The sequence below is a fragment of the Artemia franciscana genome, chromosome 14 (genome assembly GCF_032884065.1).
Source record: "Artemia franciscana chromosome 14, ASM3288406v1, whole genome shotgun sequence".
Taxonomy (NCBI): Eukaryota; Metazoa; Arthropoda; class Branchiopoda; order Anostraca; family Artemiidae; genus Artemia; species Artemia franciscana.
In genome coordinates this window covers 5,478,231-5,490,933 of record NC_088876.1, presented here as the reverse complement: position 1 = coordinate 5,490,933, position 12,703 = coordinate 5,478,231, and the positions used below count along the sequence as shown (strand labels likewise).

The following is a 12,703-nucleotide window of genomic DNA, read 5'->3' as shown; positions in this document are numbered from 1 at the left end:
ATCTATCCAGCTCCACTGGTGAGCAGCAAAATCTCGGTTTATCCTGGGGGACTAATCTTTGTGGATTTTGGAGGACTTGAAACAGGGCTGAAACTGGCAAATGGTCGGAAATGTCAGAAAGCAGTACTTCATTCCTAATGGAGTGTAGCGATGAAAAAATATTGTCAATTAATGTTGCTGACTGGTTTGAAATCCTTGTCGGTATGTTTATACAAGGAGCCAATCCGTACGAAATTAGTAAAGACAAGAGATTAGAAGCCTGCCTAGATGACGATTTCGTAAGATCAAGGTTAAAGTCACCCATCAATATAACTTCATATTTTTCAGCAAGAACTTTCCTAAGAACGTCATCTAATGTTTCAAGAAATTCAGTCACAGATCCGCTTGGAGAACGATATACTTCGCCAATTATTACCCTTTCCTTAGCGTTAATTGGGATTTCAATAAAAAATGACTCAAATATTGTTTCATTATTTATGCATAAATCATGTCTTTTACAGCCTGAAAATTATTTTGGATGTAAAATCCGAGTCCACCTTTTTTGCCCATCTTACGGTTAAGAAAAATCGACACATAACCGGGGATATCCAAAAGTACCTGATTGTTCTCATTCAAAAATGTTTCACAGAGACCAATAATTGCTGGGCACGAATCCCTACATAATAATTGAATATCGTCGAATGAAGAATTTAGGCCCTGAACGATAAGATACACAAACGGAAAAACATCGCCCCACCGAGCTCCGGAGCCCGAAAATCTCAGCTCCTCCACAAACACGCTATCAATAATATTCTCAAAATTTTCATCAAAACTCGTATTGGGGGCTTTACCAACCGGATTATTTATTATTTCATTAAAATTAACTCTCTTAATTTCTTTATCATTTAATCTCCCAAATGTTATATTGGCGTTAATCCCCAACGGAGAATCAAAATTAACCATAATTACTTACCGATACAGGTGATCGAGAGTCATGCTGTAGTCGCGTGAACACCAGTGACGTCAACTGCTTAACATTCCCAAGTTAAAAGGCTAAGACACGAACTTGATTATTTTGATCTGAAACAAAAAAAAAATGACAAGTAAAATAGCACAGGAAGGTGTAAACACTGAGGGAAAAGAATGAAAAATAAAAGGGAAAAATGCAATAAGACAGACAACAATAAAGAACAGCACATTTTTTTGATAATATATAGAGTGGAAGCGAGCACTCGCTAATGATCATGCGTCAGAATCAAAATCAGTATTGGCCGAGGGGAAAACTAGGGTAAACGGGTCGTAGCATACGTCATCAACCTTGATCCAGTTGGAACTAGGAGTCTTTTTGGATTCTAGCCATAATCTAGTCCCTTTTTGAACCACCTTGGAGTGAAACACTTTATCGGAGGGAACTTTACAATTTCTTAAATTATAAGCCGTACTCAGAAGCTCTTTCCGACGTTTAGCCAATTCGAATGGAAGGTCAATACTGACGCTTTTCACCGTATTTCTTAGATTACCAACACTAGCCATAATATTATCCTTATGTCGAAGATTTAAAACAAATACAAGAATAGGGTCCGATGCCGGGCGCGAGTTTTGTCTGATGGGACGTTTAGCCTTACTTCTAAGTGTATAGATGGCCGTAAACTTAATGTCCCTGTAGTTCCGTATCGACATTTCTGATAAAAAATCATTAACAGTTTCTTCAATGTTGTCATTTTCCTTGTTGGGTATCCCATGGATAAGAAGATTCTTGCGCTTAGCGTACAATTCGGTTCTTAAACACTGGTCTTTAACTGCAACAAGTCCAGATTTCAAGTCAGTGTTTTCTTTTTTTAACGCTGCATTTTCCCTACGAATAATTTGAATCAATTGCTTCAAGTCGTCATTACGCTAATCGAAATACTTTTTCGAGACAGACATCGATAATTATATTATATCGGTAATTAATATATTGCTAAGTATACAGTACGCTCGCTTCTAGCCTCAATTCATCAAACTGATATATCAAAGAAATTTACAGGCATGGGCCCCTTTCTTCATAAAATCCAAATATGAAGGGCCTCGGAATTAACAATGCAGTAATTGATGTAAAACAGGCCACAGTTAAGAGAAATATCACGAAGTAACAGAGATGTCTTGCCTCGACAGGAGTTAGTTCAGTACTCAAAACTGAACTAACTTTTATTTTGATTAATTTTATTTAATCTTTAACTGGGACTAGTCCGGTTTGATAACGCTTTCGTCCGTAAAAACTTAAACAATAAAACTTTATTGGTTCCCAAAGCCAAGTATACTTTCAAACGTAAGCTAAACCTTCTTCAACTTTTCGGTGTCGCATTTTTTTTTTTTGCTTAATTTTAAGATTTTCGCCTACATTTTTGTCTCTTTTTTTTTAATTTGGTTCCCACTACTGTCAAAAATTGCAGAAGTTCATACGAAAATTTTTTCAACGAAAATGAATTTGCTGGTTTTTTTTTAAGTGTTTAAGGTACTTAGGGTGTGCAAGTTCCACTTTTTTCTCCCATAGCATTTCTCAACGAAACTAAAAAAAAAACAAAAAACAAAACAACTCAAATAAAATTCTGAAATTTGGTAAACCCTATTTTCCGCGAAGGATTTTGCTGGGGGTATTTCCGCGAGGGGTATTTTCCGCGGGGGTATTCTAAAGGATGTATTTTCCGCAAGATGGGGAATATTTTCAGTGGTTGAGGGAGGTACTTTCCGAAGGGTGATGTTTTAGGAAAGTGATGTTTTTTAAATTAAATTTTCCAAGTTCAACGTCCCCCTCAATATTCCATAAAAGTAGTCACAAAAAGATGTAGTAGCAGTTGCAAGAGGTCGCGGCTACAAGTTGTCAGTAGTCAGTTACATTCACAAAAAGTCTTATTTGCAGCCCAAATAGCAGCAGCAGTAGCAGTAATAACAAACTATTGGAGTTGCCAAGATCTCCTAAAATTTTAACTTAATACTCTTAGCTATTCCTTAGATATTGATTATATGGAGTATTGATAATCAGCACAAACAGTGTGTTACTTTTTGTTCCGCATCCCCCTTCCTAGCTGTGATGGGTGATGTCATCTCCATAGTTATAGCTATTAGAGGTTTTGTCTATTTCACAATTTAGATCACTTATTTGGAGGAAGAGGAGCTAAAAAGGGCATGGGAAGGGACTGGCTGTTTTCCGACCACTTTTCAACATCCCCTCAACATGTAATGAAAGTTTCAAATCAACGCCTACCGCCGTTTTTAAAATATTGCAGATCCTCTTTTTTGATAACCTGGATGCAAGGAACTAAACTTTGATTTAGTATAGCATATCCCTCAACATTCTCCAAAGTTTCTACTTAATGCATTTTCGGATACACCCTGAATCAAACATTTCCCCTTTTCCTAATGATAAATCCTTCATATAAACAATGGGCAAATTGTATAAATTACAATCCTTGGCCCAAGGCTAGGTGACAGTGCATCCCTTGAAGTATAGCTATCTCAAAATTTTGGTCTAGTGCATTTGGGTAAAAATGGACGTGGAAGGGGGGCTGGTTACCTGGGCTGCCAAATTGACACATATTGTGTCAAAATGACACAGTTTGATATTGCGTGATACAATGACACATTCAGTTGAAATGATGACACAATCGACGAAAATGACACATTTTTCGATAAAAAATGACACAATCGACAAAAATAACACATTTTTCAAAACAAAATGACACATTTTTTTCATCCAAGTCTTGTTTTTTAAATGGTAATAAAAGAAAAGTAAAATTTCAATTTTTTACCTCCAGAAAAGCTACATTTTAATGGAAGGGAATAGCGCTGCCTAACGGTGGTAGTAGTACACATCAGTGCGGAATACAGGACAGATGCCATCACCATATTTAAAATCTAACCCACTTGAAGGAAACAGTCATAGGCGGAAATTTCAAATCAAAATGCCCGCCGAATATCTGAACTTTATTGACTTCTTGATTGAGTATTTGATGTAGCCAACTGGTACGTACTTAATAGTAAAAAGGAAACAGCATGCAGTTTACCAAAGCTGTATGCATAAGCACCAACTCACATTTTTAGGAGTACAGGAGGGGTATCCCACCTCGAACAAGATTACAAATTTTCAGAGATATCTTTCCTTCAGAATAATCGATCTGGCTTGAAAAGGCACCAACAAATATGACAAAATACTAGACTGAAGCTATTTGAATGGCTTACATATTGAGTAAATAAAAAGCTTAGCCAATAAAGCCGACTACGTATACAGCCGATTACGATTACGTCGTACGAAAAGTCTAATTTCAATTTACTGTCGGATTGTCCCTAAAACTTTTATAAATGTAAACTTGCCTCGTTGGCCGCCCAGACACAAATTCATAGTGTGTAACATTAATTTAATCGAATGTTTCTATTTCTTTCATGACATCATAAAAAGGGTCATGATCCCAAGATAATAGGATAAGGCTGAGTTTACTCGTTTTGAGCTGATTTGGAAAAGATTATATCTTCAAACTTTAAATAAAAATTTGACAATTAAAAATGATACCATTTGTTGCAAAAAAAATATGACACATTTTGTGACACATTATGGAATCTGAGATGATACAAAAAGCACATTTTCGAAAAAAATATGAAACACTCCTTAAAAAAAAAAATTTGGCAGCCCTGCTGGTTACCCTTCGATCAATTTTGACTGTTAACAAGGGAACTAGAACTTCCGATTTCCAATTGGATCATCTCCCTCGGAAATCTATACGACCACCCCCAAATTTGGATTTTCAACCTCTTCACGAATTCAAAGGAAAAAAGGGAAACTATGATGTTTGAACTGACAAAAAAACGAACTAAGAATTACATTTTATTATAATGAAAAGAGGAATCACCAACAATTGGTTAAGTGCATTAGGAATATTTCACGGTACATCCATTACAGACCTATGCACAAGAGAAAAAATGGGGCTGAAGGTTGCCACCCCGATCAGTTCCTAAAATGCTTCAATTGCCTATATTTGTGCGCTAAACAGGAATTTTTGGAGTTAAAAGTAAAAAAAAAAAACAATTATCAACACATGCGCATTCTCCGTTTAAGTTCATTTATATTACTTTTTAGGTCAATTCTTGTTATATAAAGGGATAAAATTGTATTTTCGTGGAATGGGAAAATAAACGCTTAAACACATTCCTCATGTTTAATATATTCAGATTTTAGCCCTGATGGTGCTCAGGATTTAAATATTAAAATAAAATCATTTACCGCAAAATACGCATTCTCCGCTTAGTTTCATTTATATCACTGTTTGAGCAATTTTTTGGTAATCGTGTATTATTCAGAAATACTCAAAAAAAATTAATATTTGTAACAAAAGCATAATTTTAGGTTTAAATACAATTCCACAACCACTGACAATAACAACATCCGGGAACATTCCTCCGTGACCTGTTATCAAAATAAGCCAAAGCCTGTCCTTTTCATGCTCAGTGGTAGACATTAACGCTTGCCATCATGGTTTGTTTATTATCCATTTTTGTACTTAAACATCTTCGTCCGCTTCAATAGAATTAGATTTGAAACAATTTTAAAGTGCTGTAGAATCGATCAAGTGTAATTATATTGATTCATCAGCACCCTAATAAATTTCAGGCTTGAAAAGAGTTCCACAACCACTCGGACTACATCTACCTCATCCCAGCTGACAATATTATCAGCCAGGAACATTCCTCAATGACCAGGCTTCGACATTAGCCAAAACCGATCCTTTTCATGCTCAGAGGTAGACGTTTCCACTCATCATCGTGGTTTGTGGAAGCGTCGGTTTCCCAGCGAAACCTAAGCAATCATACTACAGAAATGATCCTGTGAAGTATGATCTTAATAGTTATCGGTTCCTACGTTATACTTATACAAAAATGACTAAAACGATTGTTCCTCTTTTATTGATATACTGTAAGAATTCTGTAAACAAAACGAGAGCATAAAAGTCTAAACAATATTTCTCCATTGTTCCAAAATATTAATTCTAAGCTAAAAATAGGTTTTCTACTAAAATTTAATGAAAATAGTGCTAAATATGATTTTTGTTCCAAAAATTGATTCCTTTGCGAGGGACTAGAGACTCAACAGAATAGAATCGGAAAAAGACAAGAAGAAACATTGCACTTTATTAAAAAAAACAAATAACCACGGATTGTCAACGATAACCGTGGATTCGTTGAGAAGTACTAAGGAAAGGGAAAAAGAGGAATTTGCACACCATAAATATCTTAAAAACGTATAAAAAAAAACCGAAAATCCATTTTTGTCGAAAAGACTTCCGAATGAGCTTCTGAAATTTTTATATTAATTGATATTAATAGATATACTAAAAGATTTGGCTTATTATGCTGATTCTAAATATATAAAATTCATTAACTTTATTGTTACCCATCAAAAGCAACGAAGCTGAGAAAATTTGCCTGATTTTCCAAAAAGGGAGAAAACACCCCTTAAAAGTCCAGGAATCTTAATGAAAATCACACCATCAAATTCAGCGTTTACCAGAGTTATCATATACAAGTTTCAAGCTCCCATCTGCAAAAAATATGGAATTTTGTATTTTTTGCCAGAAGAAAGATCAAGGATGCGTGTGTATTTTTTTTTCTTTTTCGAGTCAAATTTAAAACGAGCGAAAATTACCTTGACTAGGGGTGACAAGCCTCACGCCTTCTCAAGATAAGAACATAATTTGCACTTTGCCGAGAGCAAAATACATTTTAAATGTTATTCTTATTCCTAGCCTTAGTGACTTTGTCTTCTTAAGACTAATTTTTTTCAAACCTATTCTAGCAACTTGAACTCGCAAAACCTATAAAAACTCATTCATTTTGCTTACACTTTCATGTAATAAGCTTAAATCATAGGCATAATCTAAGCCCGGAAGAGTTTTTCCTCCCCGTTTGATTCCGTAGTCTTCAATTGCCTTTCCTGTGCTCCTTTAGACAAACCAGCTGCTAACCTCATTTCCTATCTTAGCCGCAGCAGTATTGCTATCGTACATAGCAAAAATCACTTTAATGTATTTGTCTGGTATACCCTATAAGGATAAGACCTTTGCTAAAGCTCTTCTATCAACAGAATCGAACGGTCGCTCATAGTCTATAAAACTGAGGACCAAAGGTGTTTGACAACGAAGGCACTTCTCAAATTATTAACCCAAGACTGAAGATTTGGTCGACACATCCTCTACCTTTTACCTACCTAACTTTAGAGCATATATCAGTCTAAAATGTATCATATTACTAAATAATTTGCTACCTACAGAGATCACACCAATATCTCGATAATTACTACATTCACTCTTGTTACCTTTCGTATACAATGGTTTAGTTAAGGTTTTCTTAAAATCATTAGGGACTTCCCCTTTTCAAAAATCATATTCATAATCTTCAGTAGTTTATTTCTAAACTCATATTTAAGAAACTCATTTATCACACTATAAAACTGAGGACCAAAGGTGTTTGACAACGAAGGCACTTCTCAAATTATTAACCCAAGACTGAAGATTTGGTCGACACATTCTCTACCTTTTACCTACCTACCTCTACAGCATCTCTCAGTCTAAAAAGTATCATATTACTAAATAATTTGCTACCTACAGAGACCACACCAATGCTTCGATAATTACTACATTCACTCTTGTTACCTTTCTTATACAATGGCACAATCGACACAATCGACACATCCTCTATCTTTTACCTACCTACCTCTACAGCATCTCTTAGTCTAAAAAGTATCATATTACTGAATAATTTGCTACCTACAGAGACCACACCAATGCCTCGATAATTACTACATTCACTATTGTTACCTTTCTTATACAATGGTTTAATTAAGGTTTTCTTAAAATCATTAGGTACTTCCCCTTTTCAAAAATCATATTCATAATCTTCAGTAGTTTATTTCTAAACTCATATTTAAGAAACTCATTTATCACACTATCAGCACCTGGAGCCTTATTATTTTTTAATCCTTTTAGTACTGTCGCTAATTCTTCCTCACAAAACAAATCTTCCTTCACATCCATGGTATCACAAACTGTTCCATTTTCATTTATATCTTTTCCTGCAACTGTATCTCGGTTTCGCTGATTCTCAAAATTTTCCACCCATCTCTCTTTAACTCTTTCCTTATCACTAATTTTTGTCCGATTCCTATCAAACAGTTCGCGGTAACGAACTGTAGTAAGGAGCGACCCGGCTCAATAGTAACCAAAACTCTAAAAAATGGAATTTTGATACCAATAGCTACATCAAAAGAATTGAATTTTAATGCTGATTTTAAATATATAAGTTTCATCAAGTTTAGTTTTACCCATCAAAAGTTAGGAGCCTGAGAAAATTTGCCTTATTTTAGAAAATAGGGGGAACACCCCCTAAAAGTCATAGAATCTTAACGAAAATCACACCATCAGATTCAGCGTATCAGAGAACCCTGTGGTAGAAGTTTCAAGCTCATATCTACAAAAATGTGGAACTTTGTATTTTTTGCCAGAAGGCAGATCACGGATGCGTGTTTATTTATTTGTTTGTTTGTTGTTTTTTTTTGTTTTTTTCCAGGGGTAATCGTATCGACCCATTTTTTAGCTTAATTTTAAGATTTTTGCCTACATTTTTGTCTCCTTTTTTTTAATTTGGCGCCCACTATTGTCAAAAATTGCAGAAGTTCATACGAAAAATTTTTCAACGAAAATGAATTTGCAGGTTTTTTTTGAAGTGTTTAAGATACTTATGGTGTGAAAATTCCACTTTTTTCCCCTTAGCATTTCCCAACGAAACTAAAAAAAAAAACAACTCAAATTTAAAATTCTGAAATTTGGTAAACCCTATTTTCCGCAAAGGATTTTCCTGGGAGTTTTTCCGCGAGGGGTATTTTCCGCGGGGGTATTCTACAGGATGTATTTTCCGCAGGATGGGGAATATTTTCAGTGGGTGAGGGAGGTACTTTCCGAAGGGTGATGTTTTAGGAAAGTGATATTTTTTAAATTAAATTTTCCAAGTTCAACGTCCCCCTCAATATTCCGTAAAAGTAGTCACAAAAAGATGTAGTAGCAGTTGCAAAAGGTCGCGGCTGCAAGTTGTCAGTAGTCAGTTACAGTCACAAAAAGTCTTATTTGCAGCCAAAATAGCAGCAGCAGTAGCAGTAACAACAAACTATTGGAGTTGCCAACATCCCCTAAAATTTTAACTTAATACCCTCAGCTATTCCTTAGATATTGGTTATATGGAGTTTTGATAACCAGCACAAACAGTGTGTTACTTTTTGTTCCGCATCCCCCTTCCTAGCTGTGATGGGTAATGTCATCTACATAGTTATAGCTACTAGAAGTTTTGTCGATTTCACAATTTAGATCACTTATTTTGGAGGAAGGGGAGCTAAAATGGGCATGGGAAGGGGCTGGCTGTTTTCTGACCACTTTTCAACATCCCCTCAACATGTCATGAAAGTTTCAAATCAACGCCTACCGCCGTTTTTAAAATATTGCAGATCCTCTTTTTTGATAAACTGGATGCACGTACTGCATTTTGATTTAGCATAGCATATCCCTCAACATTCTCAAAAGTTTATCCTTAAGGCCTTTTCGGATACACCATGAATCCAACATTTCCCCTTTTCCTAATGATAAATCCTTCATATAAACAATGGACAAATTGTATAAATTACAATCCTTGGCCCAAGGCTAGGGGGGCATGGCATCCCTGGAAGTATAGATATCTCAAAATTGTGATCTAGTGCATTTGGGAAAAATAGGCGTGGAAGAGGGGGTGGTGGTTCCCTTCGATCACTTTTGATTGTTAACAAAGGCACTAGAACTTCCGATTTCTAATTGAATGATCCCCCTCGGAAATTTATACGACCATGCCTTCCGTACGAGGTTCCTAAGCGACAAAAATAAAACATTGAAGGCGTTTAGCTCTTTACTAGCCGTGCCTCTAAAAAACAGAAAAAAGAAGTTTATTTTTACCAGTAATTATCCATTAGCTGTTTTACGGCAGACAAATAAGCTGGAAAAAGATCAAAAATAAGTACATTTTGGTAATGATTCATTTGAAAACTGAAAGGTACCATTCCGACATTCTACAATTTCTTTTTGGCCCAAAAAATCTGACTCAGCTGAAAAGTAGAGGAATATCTGACTAACAAAATGGTGTAAAATATAACCTTGCTTATGTCTATACCTGTCGTACTTCTTGAAAATTTAAGAGTAAAACTTGAATTTTCAACCAATTCTCGAGTTCAAAGGAAAAAAGGGAAACTAGATGTTTGAACTGATAAAAAAAAAACTAAGAACTACATTTTATTATGTAAACTATTGGTTAAGTGCATTAGGAATATATTGCGATACATCCATCACAAACCTATGCACAAGAGATGAAATGGGACTAAGTGCTTCAATAACCCAAACTACAGTAAAAAAAATAAAGAAAAACTTTTACCACAACATGCGCATTCTCCGTTTAAGTTCATTTATATTAATTTTCAGGTCAATTCTTTCAATGTAAAGGGATAAAATTATATTTTCCACTGGATGGGAAAATGTACGTTTAAACGCATTCCACACGTTTTATATACTCAGGATTTGGTCCTGATGGTGCTCAGGACTACCTTCTTTTGTTATAAATTTCTCTATACAATTGTTTCTGTCTGATGTTTAATCTAAGTAGCCACAAATTTAAATGCTATTGAGCTTTTCATCACCCTCACCAGTCTAATTTTCTATAGAATTTCACACTACTATTTATTACATTAACGATCAGTCATAGCCTTTGTTGGCAACAAAGACAACCAAAAATACTTCAGGTTTCGACACAATACCACAGCCACTCAGATTATATCTACCTCTTCCCAGCTGACAATAATATTAATCGGAAACGAAAATGCTTCAGTTGCCTAAATTTGCTTGGTACACAGCAAATGTTGGATTGATAGTAAAAAAAAACTTTTACTGCAAAATGCGCATTCTCCGTTTAAGTTCATTTATATTACTGTTTAGGTCATTTTTTTTTAATATAGACGAAATTGGCCTTAATGGTGCTCGGGACAAACTACTTTTGTGATAAAGTTATCTAAACAATTTTATCTACCTAATTTTTAATCAGAAAAAAACTAAATATTTAAATTCTTTTGAACTTTTCATCCCCTTCGCCAGTATAATTTTTGTTAGGATTTCACACTACTTTAAAATACAATAACGAACAATTATAGCCTTTACTGCCAAGAAAGACAACCAAAAATACTTTAGGTTTCAAAACACTACCACAACTACTCTGATTACATCTACATCTTCCCAGACGACAATAATATTAACCGGCAACGAGGATGCTTCAATTGCCAAAATATGCGTACTACGCAGCAAATCTTTTTATTCAATCAATCAATATTTATTAATTCAAATTAAAAATATACAGAAACAATATTATGCCCCAACAGGGAGCAGAGCTCGTAAGGCTTGGGCAGCACAAATGCATAAAAAAAAACACACAACGTTTCGTCATACTAATAATTTTTACAGGAGAGAGAAACAACTAAGACAAAAAAAAAACATACGAGAGAAAAAAAAAACATACAAGGTAGGAGATCATAGAGGAGGCCACCCCAGCGCAAGAACACCACAGCAAAATACATACTAAAATCTATTATTAATCAATCCCGACATCCAGGCAAAGAATTATTTTTGAAATATGTTTTTTCAAAGAATCTTGGACTTACAGTAAAAACAAAAACTTTTACCGCAACATGCGCATTCTCCGCTTCAGTTCATTTATATTACTTATTAGGTCGGTTACTGTAATATAAAGAATTTGGCCCTAATGGTGCTCGGGATAGATTTCTTTTGTGGCAATTTATCTACCTTATTTATAATCAAAAAGAGAACAAATTTATATACTTAAAGATTTTCATCCGTTTCAACAGTATCAGATCTATATCTGATTTTATCAGAGCATCAAATTTGAATTTTACTGTGCTTTAGAATCGATCTTGATCACGTGTAATTTTGACTAGTTACAATAGCAACCTAATATATTTTCAGGGCTGCCAAATTTTTTTTAAGGAGCATGTCATATTTTTTCCGAAAATGTGCTTTTTGTGTCATCTCAGATTTCATAGTGAGTCAACAAAATGTGTCATATTTTTTTTTGCTACAAGTGCTATCATATTTAATTGTCAAATCTTTATTTAGAGTTTTGAATATATAATCTTTTCTAAATCAGTTCAAAAAGGAGTAAACTTAACCTTATCCTATTATCTTGGGATCTTGACCTTTTTGTGGTGTCATGATAGAAATAGAAACATTTGATTAAATTAATGTTACACACTATGAATTTGTGTCTGGGCGGCCAACAAGGCAAGTTTACATTTATAAAAGTTTTAGGGACAATCAATTCCGACAGTAAATTGAAAATATACTTTTTGTATGATGTATGAGGTTGTAATCGTAATCGGCTCTATACGTAATTGGAATTATTGGCTAAGCATTTTAATTACTCAATATGTAAGCCATTCAACCAGCTTCAAACTAGTATTTTTGTCATATTTGTTGGTGCCTTTTTAAGCCAGATGGATTATTCTGAAGGAAAGACGTCTCTGGAAATTTGTAATCTTGTCCAAGGTTAGATACCCCTCCTGTACTCCAAAAGATGGGAGTGCATATAGCTTTGGTAAACTGCATGCTGTTTACTTTTATTATTA

General features: G+C 34.7%; 1 long non-coding RNA gene and 1 other non-coding gene across 2 annotated transcripts in view; both read right to left on the bottom strand.

Annotated features, from left to right (window-relative positions):
* LOC136035224 (uncharacterized) overlaps positions 1 to 12,703 on the bottom strand; it is a 92,722-nt gene that overhangs the window by 12,215 nt on the left and 67,804 nt on the right. Inside the window, exon 4 of the long non-coding RNA XR_010619366.1 lies at positions 953 to 1,059. This is a non-coding gene — a long non-coding RNA (uncharacterized LOC136035224). The remainder of the gene's footprint in view (positions 1 to 952; positions 1,060 to 12,703) is intronic.
* On the bottom strand, positions 5,640 to 5,850 carry LOC136035925 (small nucleolar RNA U3). The gene has a single exon (XR_010619570.1). It is a non-coding gene; the product is annotated as a small nucleolar RNA U3 (small nucleolar RNA).